General features: G+C 33.1%; 1 protein-coding gene across 2 annotated transcripts in view; it reads left to right on the top strand.

The window, feature by feature from the left end:
- Window positions 1–6,276: 6,276 nt before the first annotated feature.
- Window positions 6,277–26,671, top strand: part of LOC126815155 (zinc finger homeobox protein 4) — a 60,210-nt gene continuing 39,815 nt past the window's right edge. Inside the window, exon 1 of one of the 2 annotated variants that reach the window (XM_056099455.1) lies at window positions 6,277–6,418. The gene's annotated coding sequence lies outside the window, so the exon portion shown is untranslated. Of the gene's footprint in view, window positions 6,419–7,140; window positions 7,184–26,671 lie in introns of those variants that run through there. The other variant, XM_056099454.1, reaches the window with a different exon arrangement.

Raw genomic sequence — 26,671 nt, 5'->3', positions numbered from 1 at the left:
TAATTCTTACTGGTATTAATTTGCATAACTACATAACGCTGAAGGAATTTTAAAATCATTATATGCTTAAAGATGCATTATGTAAAATTTAGATAAAGAGCTGACAGTTCTCACTATAATAGTTAACAACTAGATGATGAAAAAGGAATATTTTTAAAAAATTCAGTCAAATTACTTCATTCTGAGCGGAGATGTCGTCGTTTGCAGAACAGTGTAGTCTTGATTGTCATTGCTACTGTTACGATAATAAACCAAGTCTTGATTATCCATTTTTAAATTAAATCATTAACTGCCAATCGTATTTAAATCTGTTGAAAAATGAAAAATAGATATTAAAGGATCATGCTTAGATTTTCTGATACAAAGATTATGCTGTATGTTGATCAATTGTAAATAATTGATATAAATAGGAAGATACTGGTTATGTAATCTAGAAGGTGGAAGTGGAATGTTACAGGCTTACCCCATTTTGCCAACCCTTTTAGATTCTAGCTACAACTTCTGAGTTATTTCTTATTAATCAACAATAGATTTACATAGGTTTTTAATTTTAAAAAAAGGACCCATATTATAGGAATTATGGTAAGAAATAAAGTGTTATTCCAGTAAGGATGATAGTGCCTATTATAGTTGCTGCTCAGACCTTTAACATGCAACTTGATCAAATTTTGTGAAATAACAAAAGTTTCTGTGACCTTTGATATGGTGAAACAGATCTTTCTATGAAATCGGCATTGATTAGATATATTGACTGTTGAAATGTTGTAGCTTGCTTTCTGTTTCAGTGTGTTTTTTTGTACCCTGCCTTTCATAGAAGGCAGGGAACTGTTAAAATGGGTTAATCCATCTGTCTGTGTGTCTGCCGATCATCCCCACTTTTTGGAACACAATCAGGGCTCACGCTGTCGGTCGCCAAAGTCGCAATTTGCGATAAAAATATGAAAGGGCGATTAAAATTTGATTTTGGCAAAAATTTTGGGGATAATGTTCTGCGGTACTGGCGATTCTTTTTAAGAACTGGCGGAAAGAAATCTTAAAATTCTAATCGTATTTATCCTGGATTAACCATTAATTGATCGAGTGTCAATCACGTGGCTGAATACTATAAATTAATCAACTGGCTGATAATCCGGATTGCGTCAATGACTATTAAATATTTTGATAGTTGAACTGTGGCTTCATATACAAGCATGCTGATCGGATATCATTATTTCAAATTATATCATCACCACTGGTCGAAAATGTAAGACATCATTTCGCCATATGTATCATATTATGATCGCTTAAATGCTCTAAAGGTGAACGACGGGTATAATTGTAAGCATCTCTTACAAATAAAATCAAAATCTATATCATTCTATCAGGGATTCAGATTCTGATACCTTTACGGTACCTGAAAATAACTATAGGCCTATTGTACACGCAACACATAATTTTATAGAAAATTGGCAATCCTTGAATGAGATCTGACATGTAAATACTGAAAATATATTGTGCAGTACGGTGTTCAAATAGACTTAAGTCACCAAAAAAAAAAGGATCTTATTAAATCCAAAGTTGTTGTATATTGTATTGTATATATCGGTAATTGTTTTAGAATTTTGATAAGCCTAGCTGAGACATAAAATCGGTAGATGTTGTCTTTTTTATCACACATTTTTGGCAGATAAAATTTCCAGTTGGCTGAAAAAAAATATGAACATTTTTTAATATAAAAATTATCATCCATTTTGGCGGAAAAAAAAATTGAAAGCCAGTGTGAGCCTGGACCCAATAATCCTGCTTCCATATTACTTAGAATGTTCATTAGGTGAATGTCTTAAATGATTTTAATGATGTGCATTTTCTGCTTAACTTGGGTTTAAACTTGGTGTAGATGTTCATTACAGAGTTCCATGAGAAGCATTTTCTGCATTGGTTAAGCAGCTATAGGGTCTATCTATCCATCGCACCTTTTGGAACACTAACACAATAATTGAGACAAAATGTTCAAGAATTGGTGTAGCTTTTTGTTCGGTGAATGTCTTGATTGAGTTCAGTGATGAGCATTTTCCACTTAGCCTAAGCAGAGATGAGCAATTTGATTTGTTAATGCTTTAGAACACAATAATTCTGCTTCTAATTAATGCCCCCGTCAGACCAGGGTTGCGTCGTTACTGCGCTGCTGCGACCGTATGGCAATTGGAAAATACACAAGTTCGCTGGCAAACGTGAACACAATGCGAGAAAATGTCCAAAAAGTCGAGTTCTCACAGCTTTCCAGGCCAGATCGCAGAACCTTGGCGTTTGCTTTGAACATGCTCAAAACAAACGCTGTGAGTCGGCGATCATTAGTGACCATGGAGACCATAGCTCCATATCTGGCGTTTACACCACGCTTTTACCACACATATGGCGATGTTGACGCGCTCTGAGACCATTTTCCGTCGCCGTAGCAGCGCAGTAAGGACGCCACCCAGGTCTAACAGGGGTATAAGGGAGAGTGATGAAATTTACTTGGTGTATAGTTTCATCACACCAGTACCTTGACCAACTTCAAAAATTAGTATTTTCTGGTTGGGTTCAGCAATGCGATAAACAATTTGAATGCTCAGTGATAAAATAAATGCGGCAATACTATATACCGGAAAACACCAGAAAACAACCGGAAAACACCATTTTATACTGAATACCGGAAAAACACTAAAACACCCTAGATAGGTAACCCGGAGCCTGGTCCTCTGTGTACGGTTTTGGACCAAGTGAGCGCCGATGAAGGAAGGTCAAGATCATTACGATGTTCGTTTTACAAATACAATCTTCAGATCAAAGGATGCAAGTTCTTACACAGTGCAGCATAATTTGTGCAACAGAAGACATCTCGAATATCGATTGTCTGAAAAAACATTTTCTCGGGGACATTTTTCTTCGAATATGCATTCGGTGTAAGTCTTCAGCCACCAGGAAGTGGTTAACATAGTAATGTTTTATTACGATAGTAGTACATAAAACAAATTGGTTGCCTGAGGTTCTCGGCTAGAGTCCTCTATTTCACAAACAAAAACAACATTGAAATTTTATCAATCAACCCTTTTCACAGACGTCCAGCTTACCACTTCCCGTCAATGCAGTAAGATAGAATATGTAGTTTTCTCATGGACAATTGGCGAAAGTTGGGGTTTTCTCAAGGAAAACTGGTCAACAAGTTGGGGAAAAAAGCTCGAAGAGTAATCCAGAAAAAAATCCTGGGTGCGGCCCTCGGAATATGATGGAATATGTTGAATATTATTATGGTTCAAGTGATTATATTTGACCCTGGAATGAAAGTAAGCTCAGAAACAAGTAGATTTTTAGCCCTTCCAACGAGATGGATAGCTCTTGGAAAGGATAGACACTTTTCAGATTACAGCCTGTCCGAGAATTGCGTGGCATCCATTTCGTTTGGTGATTAGGACACATAGCGGTTAAACCTGGAACTTCAACTCGAACTATTCAGAGATTTATTAACTCGCTTTTGATGATACTTGCTGTTTTATGATGCGATTTTTTGTTACCTAGGGAAGAGTTGGCCTAGTCGTGCCTTCCACTAATTCGTACCACCATGATGCCAGCGTTACTGGTAAGAATCAGGTGACCGGCGCAACCAGCATATAATGGGGCCCTCGTAGGGCAGTGTTTAATCTACTGAAATACTGAAACACTGAAATCTACTGAAATTTACTGAAAACTAAAATTAAAATACAAAATAAAATATGGTCAATGATGGAGGTAGACTGATTGCGTCTTTTAAAACATTCAAAACATAATAGGCATCAACAAAATTTTGGAGAAAAAAAATCGGAATTTTTTTTTGGGGGGGTGGGGGGTGGTCTATTTGTAAAACGAACATCATAATGACCTTGACCTTCCTTCATCGGCGCTCACTTGGTCCAAAACCGCACACAGAGGACCAGGCTCCGGGTTACCTATTTAGGGTGTTTTCGGGTATTTAGGATGTTTTCCGATATTCAGTGTTTTTCCGGTATTTTCCGGTATTCAGTATAAAATGGTGTTTTCTTCATACTGTTCTGCACCAATTGGGCAAATAATGACAGGCATACACCATACAGTGTGCTATGAGGGTAATGACCAACTCTCATATCAAATTCCAACTGTCAAGGGTTCTTTTATGTGCATGCCAATGTGTACACCGGACCTCAGATTTTCATCCCATGTTAGGCCCTCAGTCCTGCACCACTGACAATCCCTTTGAACACCGGAATCAAACACATGACCTCCAGGTAAGCGAGTCAGTGTCATACTCATTGATCCACCATGGCTCCCAAAGTAGTATACTATTGTCATCCATTTGTTTTTGGATTGAGGTACTGGACTTTAACTTCACTCTTGGCTTGTATGTTATGGGTTTGTATACCACAGTATCTGTACCCTTTATCAGGCAGGTGGGGTTGGGTGGTCTAGTGCTTTTTCTCTCTCTCTTTATCAGGCAATTGTAAACATTTAGCAATCTTGGAGAAGAAACATTTTGTTGGAAAAATTTGTGATTAAAGGAAAAACTACTAAGTATCATTTTATGGAACTATATTCTGAAATTGTATATTGTGAATGAATAAATTAACTGTTTGAAAAGCAATCACATTTCACATAAAAAGTTATTGTTACCGTCAGATGCTCAAAGATTTTAGTATTTTAATATACATAATATATATATTATCGGTACTACTTTTTATTTTATATTAAAAACTTGTTTACTTTGATTTATGCTGAAAATACTTTTTTTTAACCTCTGTATACTTTCTGTTTGATTCACATTGTTGAGTTAGTACATGAAATTTTATTTACAATGGAATTAAAGGTGTTCATGAAAGCTGAGCAACAATCTTCTTGGACAAAAGTTTTATATAAAACTTATATGTCTGACTGTCAAGTAAGAAAAAAATGAATCTCTTTGTTTCTGTGTGTTGACAAAGGTGTATGTTTTCCCAAGCAGCACCCATGGGATGGGATAAAAAAAAAAGGATTGAAAGATTCATTTTGTGGATGATAAACTAATGTGTTGTATAGCTAGAGGGTGAACGGAAACTTTTGTCTTTTAGCAAACCCTGGATTTAAACTGCTGTTTAATGACCTGTCATAAATTTCTTGATAGATATGAATAACAAGAAACTTAAAGTCTAATTAAGAAATTGTCAGTTATCTTCCAGTCATATGAGATTTTATGGTCTGCATTGGAGGACTGATCATGGGATGCATATGAGAATGTCTGCCCACTTGATTTTCTCATGGTACCCTTTTTCATATAAAATATTTACTTCATAATGGCAGTTATACTTACATCTAAAACATCACCTTAAAGTTCTCATGCAACTACTTGAGTGGAAAACTTATGTAACTCTGATTCTTCCAGTAATCTTCATTTGACAAATGTAGGTGTTGTGAAATACAATATAAAAACCAAACTTAATGACAGTAGACTGTATTTCAAGATTAAAGCAAGATAACATTATCTGTAAAAAGCATTCTTATTTCTTCTACTAGAAAATAATTGGAAGGTTTGATAATTGATATGAAACATGTTGGCTGATTTAAAACAATCAATCAGTGGTGTTTACGGACATCAGTGAACTTCTTGTTTGTCAAGAGGACCAATATAAAAAAGAAAAGTTATTAATTCTCATCCTTAATAATAAAGTATTGGGAATTACCTCTAGCTGAAAATATTGATGAGAAAGACTGTAATTTCAGAGTCAATCCATTTCCTAACTGACAATAAGAAGGCAAACTTTGTTATTCACATACGATAGAAACAAAATTGTGATTAATTCTCTGAAATATTTTCAGCGCATAAAGAATGAGGTCATTAGTCCAAGAAAATCAATTCAACGAAGACGTTCATTTTCGCCTGTTAACAAGAACTCTTATGGCCCAGCCATCCAATATTAGCCAATTTGCTCCATCTTTTCATCAAGTCAGAAGAAGTAAAAATTTCATTTCTCAATGAGGCTTTAGTGTTAATACTCTTAGTCACAAACGCTTCTCATATTATTTGCATGTGAAAACGAAGGGGAAATGGCAGCGTGTAACAAATGTGATAAATATATGATTAACCTAACCTTTATGATACATAAGTAAGGAAATCTCCCATCGTTTACAAGGTGCCTCACAATCAAAAGGTGTTTGCGCCACTGATAATCAGTATTCCTCTCTGGTTGGCTGGTAATTATAGGCCATTGTCTGTAATGTGAATGGCTTGTCTTTATCTTGGTCACTTCTATTATACTCTTTATCTGCGAACCCCGTCTTATCCACTATAATTAATCATTTCATTAGTGGCAAATGTAAGGTGCCCAACAGTAGGCAACTTATCTCCTGAACTTGTCTCCATTGGAATTCGGTTTCTTGTCACCAAGAATTTATACTAAAAAGATACCTTTAACAGGTAATTAAATAGATTATACTTCCTTTTAATTAATGTTGAGACCTAATATAATAGATAGCATCTTCAGTAAACATATATTTTGTATTAAAATCTATATCAGAAAAAGACAAGACAACGATTAGAATTCATATTTATTCTTAAACAAGTATAGTAAAGGGATCCCTTTGTATCGATATCTAGTTTTGCAGTATCAAATATTCATGGAAACCATTGTTAATTTTTAAAAATCCCCAAAAAACATTGATTTTTACCAAAGGTACATAAAAGGTAATTAAGATTTGTGTTGAGGATATGTATATTTACCTGGTTATAATCTATAATGGTTGAATAAAGTTGATAAGAGTGTTGTGTAATATGGCTATGTCAACAATAGTGTTCAAGTGATCAGCGAGTGACATGAGGTAATAGCACATTAATTTATCACCTGAATAACAAACTAAACTTAATATCACCCTTGTTTGGTTAAAATGAGTTAATAACTTTGATAAAGAAAATCAAGCTTTAAACTAGGTCAGCCCTTAAGCTGTCTTATCATCTAAGTTCAAATTCATAGCTAAAGGTATGTAAAATTGGCTCATCTAATCGACAGGTGAAAAACTTGTTAAGCCACCAGCGTGCCTAATGACTTGTGCTGAAGACAATACATTGGAAATGACAAGAAACTAACATTTGTACCAGTGTTTTGTTGAACTGATGACACATGACATAAAGTTTGGCAGTGTTAAAGTATGGTAATTGTTTTAGATTGTCAACTGACATCAACAGGTAAATTGCTTTGTTCTAATAGAAAATAACTTATGTAGAGTATGTATTGGGAAGGGGGAGGGGACATCTATTGGTTTAATGTTTTATGTAGTGTTTAGTGTGAGACGGTAGTCAAGCCTATCATCAGTAACTGGTCAATAGATATCTATAGGCTTTTCTAGTTACATGTACCTAGTCAGATTAGTGTGAAGTTCAACATATGTTCTTTTCATGGTGTATACTTACAGTGAAATAAGAGTACCTTTTAATATAGGGTTAATAAAATATTGTTTTAATTCAGATAGTATTCTGTTTTAGAATATTAATCATCAGAGGAATATAGAGTGAATATAGATTGTTTTCACTTTGTATGAGACATTAATAACATCTACATATAACATTGTAATGTCGTTATTAAACATTCTTTGAATTCATATTAAACATAATTGCTTTATTATCATTAGTTTAATTTGATCCTGAGGTGTTTTTATGTTATAAATGATAACATTAAAAATGATTGTTTCATGAAGCACATTTTATCATCGTTAGAATTTATTGATTTTACATTCATTTAGATATTTTTAATAACATCCCTACATTTAATTAATATCATTTAAAACATCAAAAAGGTGACAGATATTTATTAGTATTCCGTGACAATACATACAAACAGTATTTTTTGTAGGTCCTACATTAATTTTGTTTTGTCTAATTGGGGCAATTATATTAAAAGTTTTCTATTTATTAAGTTGAAAGGTAAAGTTACATTTATGATGTTAATAAATGTTGCTTTGTTCTAAAACAATGTGTTTCAATGCAAAAAACATTAATTTTGGACGTTTCAAGTTTACAATTGAAATTAAAGTTTTTTGTATTATTCAAAGATATTAGAATATTCATATGGCTTTTATCATTGTTAATTTAAGATAGGCATTTCACCGTCAGTTAAACAGAGGGTTCAAACTTTTCATTACTCGGAGGTTTTATTTACAGTAATTAGATTAATCTGAAAGTCAATATTTTATCATGGGCGACCATTATTGTTCATACAAACAGCCATTTTTACTGTGAGTGGCTTTAAACAATGGAGGGTTAGAAGATCTCCTCAAGCAGAGGTCGAGCAATGATAATAGATCCACGAGTACAAAAGACCACAATTAATTCATCTGTGTGAAATTTTTACATTTAATAGTAGATAGTTAATGCTATTTTCCACCATTTGTTTCCAACTCATTAATTTCAAGAAATTACTTTGAGGTTAAGAAATCTGTTGAAATAGGTATAAGTTAGGATATTTAGTATATATTAATATATTAAAGACCATAGTTAGACATGTACATGTAGTAGATTTTGAATTGTCTGAATTTGTAATTATAGGAAATTTTAAACACAACAGGTTGTACCTTTCACACATTTATATGCACATTTCTGTTTCCACCCATTTTTTTCCACTTAGAAGATGACTGTCTTATATTATGACTGTAAAATTAGAATTTATTCCCCCCCCCCTCACCCCCACCCACTGTTGTGTTGTATAAATTAAGTGATTGTATTTGTAAATTACCAGTATAATTGGTCTGCTCTGTGTTACCAAAAATCAATGGAAGTCAGTAAGGGAGATAATTAGAATGATAGAAGCTATCTGCCTTATTAGTAATGATTTATGGCCGTATTGCAGTATAATATAGAGACCTGATATGAATCACTGATGTAAATTTTACGTATGAACTTAATTAGCTTATGGTAGGTATCTGACATATTATGTGTCCAGAAATAACATACTTAAGGTGGGGTGGGGAAGAGAAACGGCAACTGTGATGGGTGAACTGCACAGTGGTGGGTGTCATTTTGGCCGGGGTCTGCATACTCTTTCTAAAACACAATACCGCTTCTCTTTTGAGGTGTTTACGAACAAACAAACTGTTGTAGTATTCTTGTCTGTCACTTGCCAGATCTGAAAATATGTATTTTTATGCTGTCCATAAACAATGCTCACATTTGTATAGGATTTACAGAAATGTAGGCCTACGATAAATTATGAAAGGTAATATAATTTATTGATTATTTATTGATCATAATTTTTAAGTGGAGCTTAAATTACAATTTATAAATCCCTAAAAGTTTCATAAATTTATTTAATGAGCATAAATTAATAATACTGAAGTCTAGTTTGTGGATTCTTTTAGAAATAGACTTCACATGAGTAGAAGGCAGTAGAAGTTTATTATTGACTTATTATAGAAAATATATATTATCAATTAGCTCTGTTATCAAGTGAAATGTAATAAGATATTACAATCTTGTAAATCATAAAACAGTTATAAATTGGTGGGAAAGAGCTATGTCAACCTCTTAACAAACTATTACAGGGTGGGTCGAAAAGTTTTATATCCAAGATCAAATATAGTTTAATAGTCTGCCCAATTAATAATGGATTTGAATAAGATATGAAAATGAATACCTGCTAAGCTGAAGATTTAATTATCCTACAAGTTTGAATTCAAATGAGACAGTTATTGGACTATGTCATTTTAAAGACCATTTTACAGTTGCATTATTTCTAGACCTGTTGAAATTGTTAAATATTGTATTATTAATTGGTTTTGTATATTTACATGGATAATGTCTATTTCATCTGATATCAGTCATACAACTTCATTTTTAGTCATAATTAATCTGTAGATATGATATTATAAGTATACTGAAGATATTTGATATATCACATTTCACCCACTAATCAAAAACTATCTTGATAAATTTATAATCTTGTATGATTTGATTGCAATGTAATTATGGATAATGACAGAATTATAGGTAGGGGTATATTTTTGTAACATTTCTTACATAAAAATTTGTGAAAATGTTAGTTAATACTTAAAACATGCTAGCTTGAAGACTAGAATTTTTGGAATGGTTGACTAAATTATTGAACTTTTTAGTCTTAATCGAATAGTTTGCAGAATCTTTAAAAGTTACAATTTCATATTTTTAAGTTATATTTTTCAAATTTATTAAAATAAAGCCTTAAAATAGATGGTATCTATAAACACTCCTACCTTGTTAAAGAATAATCCTATTAATCCTATAATTCACTATTGCCAGTTGAGAAATTGGCAAAAATATCATTTTCAACTTCAAATTCAAACGTTTGAAGATAGCTATTCCATGGGGGGGAATAGGAAAACAAGGGAGGTAATTGTGTTATTATTTCCTGTGTCAATGATTTTTAAGTGTGGGAAATAATGCCTATGGTCGTGTAATAGTGAGTTGATAACCTATTGCGCAAAAGACATAAAAATAATTATGTTTTGACTTTCTTAGAAAATATGAAATTCTCGCTTTAAAGATAAACATTAGCAGAGTTGTTAGCGGAATGTTGCAGGCTAACCATCAATGGAATAGTTGGCTGAATCTTGAAGTCTGACCAGTAAGAGAAATGCTGTCTAATGTTAGAAGTCTAACTAACCATCATTGAATTGGCTGGCTAAACCTTGGAAGACAATAACAATAAGTGGAATAGAAGACTAAGTCTGTTAGGCTAACCATCACAGGAAAAGTTAGCTTATTCTTGAAGGCTAACCGTCAGTGGAATAGTTAGCTTAACAATAAGTGGAATGGAAGGCTAAGTCTGTTTGGTTAACCATCACAGGAAAAGTTAGCTTATTCCCGAAGGCTATCCATTGGTGGAATAGTTAACTTATTCTTGAAGGCTGTAACCATCAGTTAAATACAGTAGTTGGATAATTATTGAAGGCTTACCATCAGTTGAATAGTTGGATAATTCTTGAATAAATACATATACACACAGTTTCTTCTAGAATGTATATTATTTGATAAGAAATGTGAATATTTTCTTCTGTGAATAATCATGTCCCAGAATAAGAGCTAGAAACCTAGGCTGTTGTGTATGTGATGTAAACAAAGACTTTATTTAACTCCTTTAATATGAGATAGAGACAAATATTAGATCCATTTCTAGTTAATTGCTCTGACAGTCTGATCAATGATAGATTTTCCTTTCTTCTTCTCTCTTATATTTCATTATAAAATGTTCATTAACTGATGAATCATGTATCGGCTACCCTACTTCTACTAATTATGGAAATTTCTTTCAGTTTCAGGCACGATCAATTAATAACCTAATTAGATTTTTGCATCAGGCTGGCAGATAATCCCACTGATTAGTAAAGACTAATTAATTTGCCAGCTTCACGTCACATAATCACTTGCAAGACGAAGGTTAACAAAGGAAAGTCCATTTTAGTTAAATATTATATGGAGGGCTATTTTTCTCTCATATTGACAGTTCAGTTCATATTCAATATCAATATGTGACAGTAATTATTTCTAAAATAGAATGATAATAATTTTGAAAAACTAGATATATCTATTTATGTTTAGTACCAGATTACAACATGTTACTATATATCTAGGAATTTTGTTTTATTAAACTACATTTGTAATTATGTTTTCCTTTCAAAAAACAATTGTGCTCAAATATCCTTATTAACAGAGGTATTTCATTTAGAGTTTCATTGAATAGAAGAATATATATACCTTAATAAGCAAGGAATGAGGTAATAATTTGTGCAATATGATTATGTTGGAGGGGATCAATATATATTCAACAAGTATTAATGTCATTAATGATATTCATCAAGGACTATCCTATAGAATATTAACTTGAGCTGTAATCAGATAGATTTACTTAAGTACAACAATAGTTCTTTATAAATTAGGTATATCTGTGAATTTGTTGCTGTGAAAATATATTATAACATTGAATGTAAAAGTAGATTACAGTTTCAATCATATGGTGATTAGTGCTGGCTATCTCAACTACAGTCACGATTCGATACATATTTCGATTCAGATGTTGTGATGCGATTCAAATCCTGATTCATAACAAGGTCACAGTGTTGACTGTAGCAGACAATATAGATCTACTTTGAGTTGTGGTGCCATGTCATGGGAGTGGTCAGATTTGTCACGTTATATCAATAGTTTAGAACAGCTTTACATATTCTATAAACAACTTTTTGTTGTGTCACTTTTTAAAAAAAAACCCACAGGTTTTCCAAACTTTTGATTTGTATTTGACTGGAGGATTTTTCATATCAATAATATCCCATAATATATAAAGATCAAAAGACTTTAGTTTACTTCACGGAGAGTTATCATAATGTTAACAACCCAAATGTAAAGAACTAAAGGAAGACACAAATGCTAATAGTTGGGCTATTCATAGTAAACTGTTCCTATGCAGTGTTGTTATTTCAACTAAAGCCTGGTAAAGGATCCAAAAGTCATATTTTCAAAAGAATAAAAAGCATCATGAAAAATTGATTCAGCATCTCCAGATTCAATACACAAATCATGTGAATCATGATACATCACTTGAAAGATAGTGGTTCATAAGTCATTACAGCCCTAAAGAGATAATGACAATTTCTTCAATTGTAAAACTTCAGAATCTATGATCGAATTGATCTTTAAAATGTTTCACCCCTTGCTATAGAATCTATTATACAATCCATTTGTTATTTAGACTACCCTAAATTGTAACAATTCCTTGCATGATCTAATCGTTGAGTATCTCGCATGATTCTTATGATCTTCAGAATAGGATGCAATGTGTTTGAAATCACCAGGATATGCTATGTGTCTTCTTGATGCGTTAAGTCTCACATGGACCATCTAATCTGCAGATGTCTCGAGTGATTCTTCTGATATGCAGAATGTCACACATGATCCTTTTTATCTGCAGAATATCCAGTACTCAGCTTTCAAAATATTTCTGTTTCCAAGTTATCTATAAAATATGTGAGCTTTGATAGCAAAATGAGTTGGAACAAAAATAATAAAAAAAAGGCTGAAAATATCTTTTTAATGATATATAACATGAAAGCAAGCTAAATTTTATATTTTTAGCCTATTTCGACATTTTTGTTCATATATTATTATTCACTCATCTTGCTGTCACTGATCACATGTTTTCCTGTTATTCTAAAGTCTATAAAACTGTGGTCTATATAATAGATCTTTCTAATATAGCATTCAGACTCTTATTTATAACCAGTTCAAAATCGGTGGGGCTTTTAAGACAGGATCCTGTTGTGTTCACACGTACTATAAGCCAAACCAGTTTAACTATTCTGACCTCTTCGGTCGGATGTTAGAGTTAAATACGCTTGCTTTCGATAACAACGGCACTGTGTACTGTGCATGCTCAAACGTGCTGAAGCCGGGGTTTTTAAGCCCACACGTTCAGACGGCCAAGTTGAACCAGTTTAAAATAAAAAGCCTTCTTCAAGACAGGTCGCGAGCTGGGGTTTTTAGACTGGTTTATTTGCCCCACATTTGCGTTAAGACGACTAAGTTAAACTGGCTTAACAATCCCCGGGTTTTTTAAACCAGTTTAACTTAAGCGTCTGATTGGGCTATATGTCTCTACCAGAAGGTCAATGTTCCCCTAACTTTTCCCACAAATTGATGATTATTATGGTGGTCTATTTTGAGAAGATGTTCCAGCTTTAAGATATTCTGTATTGAGATAGATACCATAGCTTTAAGAGGTTCTTATGTGTTGAGATAAAATAAAACCAAGTACGAACAATCCAAACCATAAGACAGAATTCGAAGTCCTAAAAAATCTTATAGGCAAAATAGTGTATTCAAGCAAAATAGTGTAATCAGCAAATGGACTGCTCCTCGTGTACAAAATACACGACAAACAGTGGTAACAGGTGTCCGGAAGAGTAAGCTTACCCTGCCTGGCGATACTCTAGCTCTATTAGGTTCTGGTGTGTCTGCTGTGAAGTTCTAACTTTATCAGGTTAATTGCCATGTTAGCAGGATGCTTCAGGTTTCTGTTATCACTGAATTGTTGAGATGCTTTAGCTTTATAAGCTTATGATGTGTCAAAATGATATTACTTTCTGATGTATACTAAGCAGCAAAAGAAACGTCAGGTTGGTATGTTACTCTGAATAGACGCATTGCATAAAACTTGCCAAAAACTTTACCTGAGTAATAAGGCTCCTTCCCAAACACAGAATTGAACCGGACAAATGTTCCCAAAAACACACCCTGACTTCTGAGATGGTAATGTGTTCTCCATGATTTTCATGTAACTCATGCTGCACATGCTGTTCACCTGGACCAGCCCTATAAAATGCACCCCCATACCTGGTTGAATCATTCACACTACAACGTTAGCAGCATGCCACGACTCACGACAGCTAAGAGGAACCCAGTGCTTGGAAGACTTGACACTGGCCACACTGCCCAAGCCGTTGCCAATCACTTCCAGGTCAATGTTCGGACCATCTACAGGCTTCTGCAATACTTTCAGGTCACCAACACCACGGATGATTGCCCCCGAACTGGTAGACCAAGGCGACAAGACCACCATGTGCGACAGCATGTGCAGAATCTCTTCACACAGGCATCTGAGACTGCCCGTCAGACAGTGGGAACACATGGAAGACTCATCAGTACCGATACAGTGTGCCGACGTCTCACCAGAGAGAACATTCATTGCTGTAGACCTTACCGTGGACCGATCCTCATCCCTCGCCATCAACGTGAATGTCTACAGTTTGCCCAACAACATCAGAACTGGCGACACAGGCAATGGAGAACTATTCTGTTCACAGATGAGTCGGTATTGCGTATCAACTGCAGATGGCAGGACCAGAATATGGCGTCAACGTGGCCAGTGTTATTCTGACCAATGTGTCATGAAACGAGACTCATGGGGAGGTCCAAGCATAATGGTTTGGGGTGGAATCGACCTGAACCAGAGAGTGGGTCCTGTAGTGTTCCAAAATTTGGGTTCAGGAAGAGGAGGAAGCAGTGCGCTACATAGATCAAGCTCTCAGACCCCACGTCGTACATTTCGCACGTCATCGAAACAACATTTTCCAGCATGACAACGCCAGAGTTACTCGGGACTTTCTACAGCAGGAGGGTGTAAACGTTATGCACTGGCCAGCCCTTAGTCCAGAATTAATCCTGATTGAACATCTTTGGGATGAAATTCAGAGGAGAGTTAATAACGCTGTACCGAGACCAAACACAGCCGATGGATTGTGCCAGGCTTTTCTGAGAGTGTGGTTCCAGGTGCCAATAGCGTTCATCAATTGTCTGGTCCTCTCCATGTACAGATGCTGCACTGTTATTGACACTCGCGGTGGACACACCAGATACTGATGTACAGACTGTGTACAGACTCTAAACCTTCTCGTAATGTCTTGGAATTGTGATGAATTAATCACTAATGTATCAACATACTGTTCACAAAAAATTGTTTTGATCCATTTAGTAAGTAGTTTTCTAGAATGATTTGATTAAAGTGCCTCTCTGATTTTGAAATCGTACTGAAGGTGCCAATACGTTCATCAATTGTCTGGTCCACTCCATGTACAGACGCTGCACTGTTATTGACACTCGCGGTGGACACACCAGATACTGATGTAGAGACTGTGTACAGACTCTAAACCTTCTCGTAATGTCTTGGAATTGTGTTGAATTAATCACTAATGTATCGACATACTGTTGACAAAAAATTGTTTTGATCCATTCAGTAAGTTGTTTTCTAGAATGATTTGATTAAAGTGCCTCTCTGATTTTGAAATCGTACTGAAGGTTTTTTTTGCAGTTTAGTATATTACACACAATATGCTTCAACGTTCTACCTTGATAAGTTTCTGAAGTGTTGAGAATCTCTTCTGTTATGTGTGAGTTTTTTTTGAGGTGTGGTCTGATTTGTAAAGATGCTCAATAATCTTCTCTTACATTCTCGATGTTTTCTTAAGATGTGTGTTAATATGCATTATTTTTTCTGTGAAATTGCTGAATAATCTTCTCAAATGTCCCGAGAGTTCTGAATTAATGATAAAAGCATAATAAACAATCATAACAGTGGAAAATCTGAGAAAATATGCTGAGTTAACAGAGATCAGAGATCACGAAACGGTTTTGCTGAATTGAATTTTCCCTCTTCCATTTCTTGTTAACGTTGATCAAAGTAAAATATGTAATTTAAACATTTATTTATTTTCCAAGCCCCCCCCCCCAAAAAAAAAAACCAGCATGACGTTGTCGACTGCGAAAAGAATATTGAAATGTGGTCATATATTGTCGTCGCTTGTGGACACTCTAGAGGCTAAAGTTAATATCCGATTGACTTTAAATTTATACACAGTGTTTAAGGTCATGAGATGAAGATTTTCAGCAATTTCCAATAATTACTGACTTTAAATTTATACACAGTGTTTAAGGTTATGAGATGAAGAAGCCTATTGATTTTCAGCGATTTCTGATAATTACTGCCAAAGTTATGGCCCTTGATCACTTCAAAAAATCTTGTATACGCTCTAGAGGCAAAAGTTAATATCTGATTGACTTAAAATTTATACACAGTGTTTGAGGTCATGAAATGAAGATTCCTATTGATTTTCAACGATTTCCGATAATTTTTGCCAAAGTTATGGCCCTTGATCACTTTGAAAAATCTTGTGACGCTCTACAGGCTAAAGTTATCATCCGATTGACTTCAGATTGATACACAGAGTTTAAGTAAATTTTTATGACTTGAACAGCTAAATCCATGATATTAAAAGTTTTGTATACTAAACGTTAGCATGGGGCAGAACTTTATAAAAATCAAATAAATTCTAATGGTTTTCTGAAAATTACTTCATGAGTTGTTACTCTTAATCAGATTTTAGTGTATTATAAATGTTTTATTACCGAAAAAAGTAAAAATATCCAACAACACTTGTTGACTGCCCAGACGATTTAGCTGCTGTGGACGTATGTTTCGTTGCCCGGTAACCTATCTTTGATTCTTACCATCTTACTTATCACCTTTGCCCTTGTCAATGTTGCAGTACTGAGGTTCCATGTACACATTTGCAGGCACATAGAAACCCATGACTGTTGGAATTAGAAATATAAGTAGGCTATAGTACCGCTGTCCATACACACTACACGGAATATGTCAGTCTTCATTAGCCTGATTGGTGCAGAAAAGTAGGACGTTAAGAACCATTTTACTACATTTCCTTTCCAATTAGGTGTTCCTATGGCTAGCCCCCGGATCCAGTCACCTGATTTGATGTTATTTCTTACAATGTTTGTGTGGTTTGTCTTGCCCACGGTTTTGTTTTGTGTGTTGTGCGGTTCTCTTGCACTTACTATTTGAATATGCTTTCAAATGTGGCCATTCTTATTTTTTTGCAATGTATATCTGAAATTGAAGAGTACTGATTATTCCTGTCTCTATGTCAAAATAAAGATTTGTAAAATAATGTTATTTGCACAATTATTCTGAAAGGTTAAATAATATAAACAGATAGAAGTACACTTTCGCTTCAAAAACATAGCTGTGTCATTGAGATTTAATTAATTATCGATGTTAGATGCTGAAATAAACCTTTCTAAGGTGTACAAATATTCACTCATTTTCTAGAAATATGAAGAAATACATAGGCTGTTTATTTTCCATTAATGAAATCAATTTTCTTTTATATTTATTTCTATATATGCCTTAAAGAAGGTAATTGTTCATTGATTGTATTGACAGAGTTTCTTAATAAACTATTTTTGGAAGGGACTCTAGCACTAATTAAAGACCTAGCTAATTAGTCATTGATTGATTATAACTGTAATTAGACAAGTGGAGAAATGGACAGAAAGACAATTTTTGAAAGGATATATAGTTATCAAGGCTGGTGATTAATAATAAACGAACAAAATTGAAGAAAGCTAGCTCTCGGGAGTAATATTGTCAACAAATATGAAGCATTCAAATAAATAATACAATTTATTTGTTAAGAAAATTATAAACTTAATGATGACTTCTTTCACTGAAGCCGTGATTTACAAAAAAAGCTATTTTTTGATCAATTAGAGGTGGTAAAGCAATTTATATCTCATTGATCTATTTTCTGTAGAAAATGGAGTTTTTGCTAAATTATTATACAATATGACTGTTTACTAATGCGTTGTGAATTTTTGTAGAATTTGAAATCTTATTCAACATTAATTTGGATTAAGTTGCAAAAGCAAAAAAAAATTCCTGTTATCGTCTTAAAGTTGGAATGATTTAAATATGATTACTAATATGGTGATCAGGAATGATTCAGATTTAATAGATAATCTTTCAATACTAGACTACAGAATGTATATATTTTGGCGATTAATGAATGGTATCGTTTAAAGATATCATGTATTAAATGTATAATGTCAAAACACCCATCAGGTCGTTTGTCAGTTATACTTGGAAATGGTGACTGAAAAAAGATTAAATAAAACAGCATATTTAAGAAAGGCCTGTAGAAGGCCACAAATTAAAATAACTCTCCTGTGAAATTTGCCAATAAAACATTGTTAGAATATAATTATATGTCATATATGGCCACCTGCTTCAAGTGTTCTCTGACAAACACATTGCCAAATGATTGAGAAACTTGTTTGATGCTGCATAGATATATAAATTGATACAATATTTCCTTTAATTCTTATTCTGCATTTGTATAAATCACATTATTCACATGAGTCCGGGTTCAGATATAATCACACATTATAAATTCTACTGCATTCAGCCAATATAGTTTTGTGTTGCTAGGATGTCTTTTGTCAATCATAGTTATTTTAATACCTGATTTCAAGAAATCCTGTTGCTTTATATTTTCAATTGAAGAAAGCAATAATATGTTTGTTAGTGGTTGTTTATTGTGAAATATATTATAAAGGATAAGTTGGGACTTTATGCGTCAATGTAATTTCTATTGGGTTATGATTATAACAATATGAAAAGGAAAAAGTCATATTGGGTGGTTTAATACTTCTTTCCTGGCTTTTCTATTTATTGGTACACTAATTATTGCTTCAGAATATTACAATTTCTCTTCATTAGGACTTTGTTGAGCTTCCACACTATTCAGAAATTGTTTAAAGACTAAACCACTTTGATTTAGGTCAAAAGAAATATTGAATTGGGTTGATCTGATGTGTTATTTTGATTAGTTATGTGAAAAGCTGGTCTATTTACTAATGTTAGTTTTAATTTTAGAACAATTGTTTATATCTCAACTGTTATATATTTATCTACAGATTTGATATTTTGAATGAAGACAGATTGTCATCCCACAAAACAAATCAAGATATAAAATCCTTTGAAATCGTCAATGTCAGTTTTGATTCCAATCATAGATGTGTGCTGTTTTAAGCTAGTATCAACAAAGGTTGCGGGAACATTGAAGTGTGTCCTGTTGTTCAGGTGATTATGGAAACCCAGGGCTAGATTTATCAACCAATCTGAGTCCCTAAAATTTTGTGTATAATGTGTGGTATATTTTCACACAACTCAAAGAAAATTTGACCATCCTTCAGTTGAACTTGGTGTGCGGCAGCCATGAAACTTTAAATGCAGTTTAATATAATGCATTTTGTCTAATGAGTAAGAGAGAGAGAGAGAGAGAGAGAGAGAGAGAGAAATGGGGTTTAACATCCATGCGACACAAACTGGGTCATTTCGGGACTAACATATGGTTCGATTTTATTTCAATAATTCACTTGTGCATAGGGGTCTTTAGCAGTGGGAAGAAAACGGAGGCCCTGGAGAAAATCCACGAGGTTGGACAGGTGACCCTACTCTTTGTCACGTACAACCGGTGAATCGAAACCACTTCAGTTGACTCAATGACAGACCTTATGATACAGGACGCACGTGCTAACCATTCAGCCATCCAATCCCCTCAATGATTAAAAGTGTAAGACATTGGTGTGATTGCCTGCCATTAACTGCATATACATCACTTTAAAATCTTGAAACAATACTTTTATACTTTAATTTAAATTAGGGTTTAAATGTTAGAAAAAAAATAACTACATGCTCTGGTATGAGATACTCTCTTCACACTTTCAATCTTTAAATATAATCATGAGCACCATTACACTCAACATGTTTTTCTCTAAGATGATTGTCTGTTGACCCTGGATGCGATTTAAAATTATTAAAAAATCAATGGAAAGATAGAAGTTTTATCAGCACCTCGATACAGATCGCTATCATTCTTACATTACATTATCCAGCCGCAACAAGTCTGACCTCACATTGCATAATTGATCAGCGCTACCAAATTTTTATGCTGCACTTGGCACAAATTTATCTACAATCAATGATCAATGCTAGCAAAACCCCAAGCACTTTCCAGCGCCCACGAAGCAATAAAGGTTTATATGAGTCAGTCTGTCATTATTGGTGAAAGAACAGATAAATGGACGTATAAATTGTTGTAGCTGAGATTCTAAAAAGCTTCTTTAAATCGGTAGTTTTGTTCTTGCTTTAGTTATTATATCTTAAAAATTTATCTGCATAAACATAGCTCATTGGGGGTAAAAAATCAACCTGTTTTCCAACATCAGGTATTAAACACATTGAACCAAATATTCCTGTGTGGTCATAGTTTGGTAATCTAAATAATCTATATAGCAATTAACCTATATTTTGTGTTTAATTAAAACAGAAAACACTGATGTTACAAGTATAACGGAACAAATAAAAAATATTAAAATGCAATTAATAGTTCAGTAGAAGAGATATGTAAATTATATTATTCATTAGATATATATTTCAATAATATTGCCATCCAGTATAAAGCTCATTTGTTTGTATTTGCTAGTTTTATTACATAGGTAAATGTGATTTATTACATAATTACTCTTTAACCGAATCTAATATATTTTAGTTAAAAGAAAAAAAAAATTGTTATTAAATTTGTTCATTAAAATATTTTGATTGGAAATAGAAGGCTTAACAAATGCAATGAAATTCATAACAATCTGCTACTTTCAAGGAACAATGGACTTTTTTTCTTTATTTAAACTGAAACCAATATTGTTGGCTGTCGATGTACAAGCCTATAGAGAGTTAGAGAAATATAAAATATATGTTATACATTGTGTATAATGAGAGGTCTTAATCACGACTTTCTCTAAACATTGGTCTACCCAGATCTGAAATCTGATCAAGCTGTTGAATCTCGACTTGCTGAATCAACTAGGCCCATATTGTACCAGTTAATGAGAGATATTTCTCTGTTTTGTTGTAATTGTCAGATTATGTGTAAGAAGATGGTGGGAATGAATCTGTGGTGAGTTGAATTCCTCCATTTATCTGTCCATCTTATCTGTGTAGGCAATAACTGCTTTGCTTTTATATCTGGGGTAGACTACCATAGCATATTTATAAATGAATTTGTGTTTTATAATCAGAAACAAGTACAACTAATATTAATTGTCTGAGTCTTTTCAAGTGATACAAGGTCAACAGTTGCAGACTTCAAGGTGTTTGAAAAAATAACTTTTTCTTCTAAGTTGAATGCTGGAGGTACCAGGGTGTCATTTTATAGCTCTTGTGATATATGGATTGTTTAAAATTATTTATACCCACACATAGGCTTCGAGAATTTCAAAATTGTGTATTGTGTGATTAATTGTATTCTTTTCTTTTTCCTTACAAAAAAGGAATAGTTGTAGTTTTAAATATTGTTAATAAGCTCAAATGACCTCGAGTTGTCTGTGTAATCTGTTATTAAGCGGTAGTAAGTTTAAATTACATATGGTAAAGTTTGAATATAGAATTAAGTGCTTCTGTAACTTGTCTATTGTTTTCTTCAAGACAGGAAATGATTATATCACTTTCTACAAATGGTTGGCCTAATTTTCTCAACATGCCCTCCTAATATAAACAGTAATGTCATAAACCTTTCAAATACATACATATTTAAACCAGTATCAGTAGCACTACTACAAATTAATCTATGTGTTATTAATATTTGTAACAACACAAGTTACTTTATATATACTCTCTTACTGTTTTAATGAATAGGTTTCTTTTTTGTTTGAGCTACCACTACCTATAAAAGATTATTTGATAATTTACTTATAAAGTGCCATGACCATAATACTTATTGATTAGAAGAGTTGATTAGTCCTAAACAGTGTTGGAATATTTCTTTCTTTTTATGCTGATAAATTATTGTGGTCATATATTATCACTACCTCTGTCCAGCTTCCAGTAGTCATCTTATTTGATGAGATTTACTTAAAATTCAGAGTCATCTATTAATTTTTATTCATCATTATTTTCCATTGTCATCAAAACCACTCAGAGCTGTGCATTAAGTATTGGCCAAGATATGTTAGTCTTATTCCATGAAGAGTTGAACAGTTACAATGGGATCTCAGTCACTTCACAGTTCTCTGACTAAATAACTGCTGGAATATTCACATTTCAGAGATGATTGGCATAGAACTGTATTCAAATTCCAATGCAAAGGCAAATCCAAGTGGTGTGGCAGTTCCACCTAAAACAAATCATGCCATCGACCCTTCTTGTGCAATACTGTTTTGTGTCCTACGAATGCCAAGTACGGTCTGATTTATATTTAGATGCAGTGTTGAAAATGTTAAGGTCAGGAATTATATCAAATGTAAATGATGTACCCTAGTTTTTGTCCTGCTCACTTTGTAGAATCTTGTGAATTCTTTAGCACTAAAAGATATCTGATCTACTTTTAAATTATACCCATTGCTTAGATTGATGAGATGAAGAAACCTATCGAATTTCAACAATTCTGCTAAGTTATTACCCTTTCTCAATTTGTAGAAACCTGTGAATCTCTAGCAGCAAAATGTTACCATGTAGTGGCTCGCTAGCCTGGAGGTCATAGTTTTGATCACATTTTTTATCCCAGGTTCGATCCCATTGTTGGCCGAGAAAGGACAAATATTTAAAAAGTTTTGTATTATATGTTTTAAGTTAGCAGTTCTTGAATATAGATCAGAAAACTTCATTGTAGTTCAATTGATTTGATTTAATCTAATTAAAGAGTTATTTATTAACAATAACATACAATTTTGAATTAATATTTTAAACATACATTATGCAAGAGCTAAATCTGTCTATTGCAGGTCTTTCTTTAGGCCTGAAATGTTATCTAAATTATTAATTAGACATTAATTAACCTATCCAGACCATAATCAACTCTAGATGGCATCGCTAGCCTGTGATCTTTAGTGGATTGTGAGCCGATTTACTGCATAACTTTCCTTCACGATTTAACGATTAAATGGATAATCGAGACTATGCTGTTTATCGTACTGACTTTAGTAATGATGATCAAGGCTAGGCGGAAATTTGATCGCTTTGTTCTTGGTTCTTTGTGGATCAATTTGAATGAAATTTTCAGCAAATTGCCTTTACATTATCTAGTTTTTAACTATTATAGTGAGAACTGCCAACTCGTTATCGAATCTCCCATAATGTATCTTTAATATAAAGATGTGAAAAATATATATTAAAAAAAATATATATTTCATTATAGTCCACTATATCAAACAGTGTTCAGATGCTTTATCCAATCTAGTAATAATAATTGAAGTTTGGGTAGGACCATTGTTCTCTGGGGTGAGGTGTCGTATTGTTATAGTAAGATATAATATTGTGATAACACAAGAAGATGTCCGTCCTTTAACCTGTAGGCCACACTGTGAAATTACCCTGGCTCTGCCTGAGCTAATATTTGAAAAGGCATTAACAACACAAAAGAGTTGCTATTTATTATCACCAATGCAGAATTCTATAGGATGGATAATTAACAAGGGCCCTGTATTCACTAGGGTTGAGCCACTTTTCACATGGACATTAATCGTTGTTCAAGTGGGTCACCGTTTGTTGTTCTGGTTTAAAACATTGGATGTACGCAGCCTATCATATAATTTGGACATATTTTTGGACAGATCTGCTAGATGAACACTGTAAGTACTTGTATAAATTCTTACTGTACAAGCTGTTTTTCACCCAAACAATAAGCTTTGTATTTCATCAATATTCAAGGTATAAGATTGGAACAGTATATGTTTACTATATAACAACATGCGTAATCAATATCTCGAATAATACTTTAAAGCCATCAGATCAGATTGGTTATATTAATTTGTCAGTGAGGGATGTAGGTTATATTTATTCTAAGTTTTAATCTTTGGCCATATTTATTATCTGTGATCAAATATTAAGTCACATTTCCAAATTTATTTAATAGATTAAGGAATAAAGATCAACATGGATCTTTGTAGGAAGAAAAACACAATTAAATGTTTTATCTATCTTTTTTATATGTGAAGGATATGAAACTCGATGTTACAAGATTTAATTCTGTGTTATTAGTTTTTAGATGCATGTGCTTTGATCTTGAGCTCAGTGTGATCTGCTGGTCCCATTAACAGGTCGGACTAGCTATTGGTGAATAATAGCCTGATAACAATTACTCCTACCCTCTGACATAGCTAAGACACCGCGAGCACAAATGCCAGAAAAGTGTCATGACGTCAAACTAATAAATCGATAACTGGTGAATCGACATGGATAACTGCTGTTATAACTTGTGTAATAACTTTCCCCAGAATTGCTCTAGTCAAATCAGATTGCTGCCTGAACAAGCGTTTTTCTTTCATAAGCAATGACCCTTAAAGGCCTGTCCGACCATTGGTGTGTTTTTCCTAGTCATCTATTGTCAGTGTAACTGGTATGGGTTTACATACTTTTATCTCACACATTTTATATTTAGACCTAATCATATCAAATGTTTTATGCTTAATACATTTATTCAAAGTTTTAGAATTATTGTGCTAAATATATATTCATCCATATTTTAACATAATATTATATGTTTTTATCAGAAGAATTATGGGAAATAATTAAGATACATTAGAAGTGTGAATATTATATTTATATATTTTGACACTTTAACTTACCGAAAATATTAGTAAAATAACTCTTAATCAGAAAGAAATGTCTTGGCACCTTTCCTAAATAGAGATCCCCTTTTGTACATTAAATTCTCCATTAAGACTGATCTATCACAAGATAATGATGAAATTATTTCAATATCTCTGACATCTGAGATCACTTGGGTTCTAAAATATGAGTGAATAACAGAGATTAAATATTTGCTAATAGTCTCTAGCAATGAAATTTAAATATATATAGTTAGAAAAGATGGCATGGCTGAGATCAGCTGTTGTAGATTGGATAAAGCACCACAGTATATTCTACAAGCTTTGTTTATATCTCTGCAGACAGGTTCACCTTTAGGCCACAATATTACGGTCAGTGAATGATCAGTCTATTCAAGTCTACTGTATCGCTATCCACTAGGACTGCCCTCTTACACAAATAACGGCACTAGTCACAATATAGTCGTGGTCAATCATATAAAGTAAGCGTTGTTGACCGATGACATGGGAGATAAAGAACAGGATAATAACCCTTTACGAGGTATCCAAGCGCAACCTACCTTTATACACCTGGAGAACTTGTCTCGTTATTGATTAGCCCAGGATTAAATACACCATTGTTTTATATCTAGTATTTGTGTCTTATTCAAAATACTACTAGCCTTTTACACTGACATATTATGCAAGTTTATGCAAGTTTATCTGACGTAGCTATTGTTCTGTAAATGAGTTGGCTAAAGTTAGTAAGATTGTGTAAGATTGAGACAATTAACGATTGAATAACTTTAGTTAACAGACAAGCCTAAACAATGGCAGATTTAAAGTGAAGGTGAACACATTAGATTAACACCTCATTAATTTACCTGCTGATTGCCGACTATTGTTTTATAGTCTTTGGTTGTCAGCTACCATTTCACTAGATGATAGTAATCTTAACTACTAATGTTTAGTTACCTTTAAATATATTCATCTTATCAACCTTGTTGAGATCAACTACTGTCTAGTTTAACAAGATACCTTTCAGTGAAAAACAATACAGTAAGATTAATATTTTATATATACCAAATCGAACATGAAAATATTGCTATAATCTTTCCCCCACCAGAATGTTTGGTTTATTTTTTTTAATCAAAAATGAAAATTTATTGAAAACATGAAAATCTTTTAATTTCTGTTTTACTAAAGCATTTATTTAAATATATGCAGTATTCTTTTTTTTCATTAAATAAAAGATAAAAAATGATAAATTGTATAATATGAATAAAAATTGTGTGAGCATTTGAAAAAATGTTTGTGAAAGTGTTAATTATTAGATCGTTGTCATATTAATTATTAAACACACAAGTTTTTAATGTCAATAAATTAAATATTATTTTTGTTACATCAATAGGAATAGGTATTGATATTAACTAGGTATATTTTCTAAGATCTACCTGTATTTCCAAAAGGACTGGACTAGGGAAAGACAACTCCTTTTTGTTAACTTTCTATGCAATATTAAACTTTTTCTTTCTTGTGGCAATTGTTTTTATATTAAGCTATAGCATTTTCCCCTATCTCAACTGTGCGAGACAATGAGAATATTTTGTTCTAAAATTTAACTGTGTATATTTAAATATAATTGACATTAATTGTATGCGTCACATCGTGCATATTTATTGTTTTTTCTTCATGCTACAAAGAATTGGATACACATTA

The sequence above is a fragment of the Patella vulgata genome, chromosome 3 (assembly GCF_932274485.2).
Source record: "Patella vulgata chromosome 3, xgPatVulg1.2, whole genome shotgun sequence".
Classification (NCBI taxonomy): Eukaryota; Metazoa; Mollusca; class Gastropoda; family Patellidae; genus Patella; species Patella vulgata.
The sequence above is the reverse complement of the archived record's forward strand: the minus strand, read 5'-3'. Positions and strand labels throughout refer to the sequence as shown.